We start from the raw sequence: 5,639 nt of genomic DNA, 5'->3' as shown, positions 1-5,639 counted from the left end.
AACCAAACAATCAGCGCGCAAAAATGCCTCTCCTTGCACACCACCCTCTTCATCTTCTTCATACGAATCTGTAGAGCGTTCACCCTCTCCACCACCTCGACCAACACCACCACACACCTCCTCTGCCTCTCCTCCTTCTAATACTAGTCAAGAAATCCTCAATCTCATCCCTCTGTCTACTTTTCTTCCATCATTGTATACTCGCCCCACACCAAACTTTGCTCAAGTGCCTCCTCATTTACACACTCGAATCACTCCTCTACGACGCTCCATGCGAGTTCAATCTGGAATTGGAACTTCAAAACCATTGAACCCTAAACTTCATTATTTCATCATCTCAGATTCTGAGAGTGATGATTCCTCTGATTCATGCCCCCCATCAGCAAAACCACCAACACAACCTGAGCCATCAACAAACACACCAATAAAAACTACGCCATTAGCAACAACACCACCACAACATCCATCATCAACTTCAGCACAAGCACCAACAACCACTAAACCTTCCACACCTTCAAAATCTGCCTTCTCCTCTGAACCCTCGCAATCAACTCCTCCACATCAAAAACGGAGATCGATCAATGACATTGTTTCCCCTCCTACCAAAAAAACTGAACCCCTCTCTCAACCCAAACCACAAACTAAAATCATGAAAACAAAAATCACAATGACCATTGTTCAATACCTTGCTCGCAAAAACCTTCCAAATCCTCAGAGAAGAAAAACTTTTGCCCCTAAACAAAACCTAACAAACTGTCAGAAACCCACCTCTCCAGAACATTCTCCACAATGTTCCCCACCACAAGAACGTTTTCCTGCTCACTATGTCCCTCCTCCAGAATCCTCTCCCAATCCATAACCTTCTCCACAAACACACACCAAACGTTCTCCATCTCCTCAGTCCTCTTCTACTTCCACATCATCTGCCTCTGAACCGTCTCCACCCTCTAAAAAACCCAAACAAACTACTCCTCCTCTGATTTCCCCTGAAAAATCTTAACTTTTCAAAGAAAAATGGGCTCAACGCCCTGTTGGGATTGGACGAGTTTTTGTTTTTGACAATCTCGTTGTTGACGGAAATGTTGTTCAGCATCACACTGATGCTCTTGGATGGACATCCTTCTTAAAAATATATGAATCTTATTACACAGATGTTGTCCGTGCATTTTATTTTAATGCCACGACATTTGCTGATAAATCTCTAATCATTTCTACGATTAAGGGAGTGGAAATCAAACTGACTCCAGACATTCTGGCCTCCATTCTTCAGTTACCAACAAAAGGTCCATCTGTTTTTGGTGACCACTGGTATTCAGCTTTGAGTCTTCGCAAGACTGAAGTTTTTTCTGATTTGTTTGAAGAAGACTCCACTCGTTATTTATCCACATATCTAAAGCCCCTTCCCAAAGTGTTCAATAACATGTGCCAACATACCCTAATTCCTCACTATGGCAGTCATGAGTATGTCTCTGATAATGATGCCTTGCTCATACATCATCTTCTCTACTGCAAGAGACTGAATTTACCCTATGTAACTCTCCAGCACATGATTTGTGCAGCCACCAAAGACTACAAAAAAAATATTGTGCCTTATGGCATGGTTCTGACTAAGGTCTTCAAGCACTTTGGAGTCTCTCTTGCGTTTGAAACATCTATGATAAAAATCTCAAAATTTTCCACCAAAAATCTCTCTCACATGCGCAAAACCTCATCTGCTCAAACGCCTACTCCTCCATCCTTTCCTACCTCCTTAAAACGCAAACGCTTAGCAGGTAGACGACCTACTACAAACCCTAGTCCATTCTCAACACAACCTACTGATCCTGAGGAAAACACAGAAACAATCCCAACAACAGAACATTCTTCACCAAATCCAGAACGTTCTCCACCACCTCCAGAATGTTCTCCAAAAAATATCCCAACTCCTTCAAACCTTTTTCCTCAAACATCCGTCCTACCATCCTCAGATATTCCCTCTTATTCTCAAACACTTCCCTCCCCTACTCACGACTTTGGTAACCTCCTATCTAATCCCCATTTCTCTACCATGTCTCCACTGTTTGTCTCCCCTCAAAAAACCAGCTCTTCCATTTTCGGCATCAGCAAGTTTTTGAACTTTCCAGCCACTATTGGGCCCTCTACCACATCTATTGGTCCCTTACCCTATATCTCCTCCTCCTTTGCCTCTTTTCCATTGATCTCTACAACACCTATTCCGTCCAATATTGTTGTTGCAACCACTTCTCAACCCTCTACTCACCTTCACTCTTCTCCTCCCTTAACTGAACCTTCCAACTCTGACATCATGGCTGCTTTACAGATCATCATGGCACGACAAGTTCAGCACGACCAAGAAACTGCTTTATTGAGAACTTGGCTGATAGATCACCTTGCTCCCAAAATGGGAATTCCACCTCCACCTCCTCATCCGATTCCTCCTCATTCTCAAGTTCCTAATCCGGGAAAATCCTCCTCTTCGGAAGGATCGTCTCTTTCCTTAGCTTCTTAGGTTGTTTTACTGTTATCTTTTTGAGTGACAAAGGGGGAGAATTAAGTTAGCTTTTAATCTGATTATGTAATTCTGCTCATAGTGATGTATCCTTGTTCTAAATTAAATGAAAAACTAGTTTATTGCATACATTGTTTTAAATTCTGTTAAATTAAATATGCACAAATTGAAGGGGAGCTATTAAAGCTCTTTTAAATACTTGATATTAGAATCAGAATTAAAATCTAAATTAACATGTTTGTCATCATCAAAAAGGGGGAGATTGTTGAGACAAACTCCATATTTAAAGTTTTGATGAAAATAAACAAAGGTTAATTACGAAAGTTAATTACGATTCTAAAATGTTATGTTAATTTAACATGTGTTCTTGAGTGGATTTAATTAAGAACAGAATCAAGCAAAACAGAAAAGACAACAACAAGATCATTCTGTATCAAAACAGAGACTGATCTCCAGCTTCAAAAATTGTCCATCACAACATATTGATCAAACTTTTTCTATCTCTTTAACAAAGAGTCTGCCCCTGTAAATTTATTCATATCTAATCAGTACATGGCAAGGAACAAGTAAGATTCATTCAAGCTCAAGAAGGTTATCAGATCACTAAAATAAAAGAACTCAAAGACAGACAAACAATCAAGACAGTGTGTAACTCCAAAAAACAAACTGTCAAGAAAGTTCGATCAACCTTGACATATGACAAGACAATTGCAAAGGACATCCAAAATGATTAAAACGGGAACTCCATAAACTAGTTTATTGCATACATTGTTTTAAATTCTGTTAAATTAAATATGCACAAATTGAAGGGGAGCTATTAAAGCTCTTTTAAATACTTGATATTAGAATCAGAATTAAAATCTAAATTAACATGTTTGTCATCATCAAAAAGGGGGAGATTGTTGAGACAAACTCCATATTTAAAGTTTTGATGAAAATAAACAAAGGTTAATTACGAAAGTTAATTACGATTCTAAAATGTTATGTTAATTTAACATGTGTTCTTGAGTGGATTTAATTAAGAACAGAATCAAGCAAAACAGAAAAGACAACAACAAGATCATTCTGTATCAAAACAGAGACTGATCTCCAGCTTCAAAAATTGTCCATCACAACATATTGATCAAACTTTTTCTATCTCTTTAACAAAGAGTTGCCCCTGTAAATTTATTCATATCTAATCAGTACATGGCAAGGAACAAGTAAGATTCATTCAAGCTCAAGAAGGTTATCAGATCACTAAAATAAAAGAACTCAAAGACAGACAAACAATCAAGACAGTGTGTAACTCCAAAAAACAAACTGTCAAGAAAGTTCGATCAACCTTGACATATGACAAGACAATTGCAAAGGACATCCAAAATGATTAAAACGGGAACTCCATTTTGATTATTGAAGCTCAAGAAAGTTCAAACTGACAGACCCAAAACGTTAATCGTTCTCCGTTTTCTGCACAATTCCAGCAGCAGTGCATCTCCTCTGAAATGGCTTATAATCCTTCTCCAAACTTCTTTTGCTACAGTCAAGACTCAAGATTGAGAGTGTATCATCCAAGATCAAGAAAGAAACGTCAAAGACTTTTTCTAAAAAGGACATAACTGCTTTAAATGCTAAACTAGAAAAGTCAAAAAGCAGTTTTCAAATAAGGATTATTTTTATTCTGAAATATTGGTTCAGTCAAAATACAGAGCACCTCGAACAACTCTTTTGTACCTTCGTTCAGTGCTTCTACAACCTATAAATAGAAGGCCAGTATCCAGAATCAATGCAAGAAATTCAAGTGCTGAAACATCTATAAATCAATCACATACATACTTGAAATTCTGCTCGTTCGCAAAAACAGTTGCTGATTCATATTCATACAGTAGATTGCGTAATTATCAGTAGATCCTTTGTAAAGAATCAATTCTCAAACAAGAGTTGAGAAATCTCAGATTCTGTCAATAAAAAATCAAATCGTAAAAACTCAAACTATAAGAGTTTCTTCATAGTTTGTTTAAGATTACATCCTATCAAGGTTAGATAGGTGATGTTATTGCTTTCTGGGTGGAAAGTAATAGAGGTTGAAATAGACCAAGGTTGATCTATACTAGGTGTTGTAAGATCAAGAAGGTTCTTTGTTTGTTTAAACACTTATTGGAAAATCTCATAGTGTGAGGACTGGATGTAACCCACGTTGGGTGAACCAGGAAAAAATCTTTGAGTGGTATTCTCTATCTTATCTCTTTATTTATCATACTGAATTGATTAACTAAGATAAAAACATAAACTGATTTTCTGTTTCAAGCTAATCAAGGAACGTTCTTCGTTTTATAACAAAAACCAAGAACGTTCTCCGTTTTCTGTTTTCATAACCAAGATCAATCTTGAGTTATTTTCTTAAGTTTCAACAGGAATTTTTAAAAGGTGCATTTACAATTCAAACCCCCCCTTTCTTGTAAATCGACATTGTTACTTCAGATTTTTACACACTACTCAAGCTATGTTATCAAAAATAGCCTTGAGTTACAAAGTGATGATTTTAAGAGTATTAGAATCTTAGTATTGCTCAACTCTTGTAATAGATTCTGTAAATAGAACTCAGTTTTGATTGATTCTAACATAACACAAAGATTAAAAATAGCAAGCTTTAAGAATGATATTGAGATGCTTGAGTATGATTGAAATGATTGATCTTTACTTGGTACTTTGAGTTGTGTTTTGTTCTTCAACTTGCAGCTGCATTTATAGACTCCAAGAAGGCTTAGGACAACTCATGTGGCCGTTGGAAAGGGACCAGCTGTCATGAAAGAGCCGTTGAATAAAATCTGTCATAAATTAAGATTGATCAGCTGCATCAAAAGATCGATCCAGGATTGATCTTTTGGTTTGTGATGAACTAGCATTTTACTCTACGATTTGTGTTAGTATGTCAGCCTTGAATACATGTTTTTCAGTTATGTGTGCAGGCTTTAGGATAGTTCAAATCAGTAGTGTACTTTACTACTTGTAGTCTTGTACTTGCATTTGCTTTATAAGAAGAATGATCTTTGTGATATGCCTTTATTGAAGCATGTCTTTGATTCTTCAAATTCTGGAACAAATGTGACTTGGATTGAACCTTACACTATTTCAGAAAGGATTTTGCAAG

Source organism: Cicer arietinum, chromosome 8 (genome assembly GCF_000331145.2).
Source record: "Cicer arietinum cultivar CDC Frontier isolate Library 1 chromosome 8, Cicar.CDCFrontier_v2.0, whole genome shotgun sequence".
Classification (NCBI taxonomy): Eukaryota; Viridiplantae; Streptophyta; class Magnoliopsida; order Fabales; family Fabaceae; genus Cicer; species Cicer arietinum.
This window is presented reverse-complemented; position numbering follows the sequence as displayed.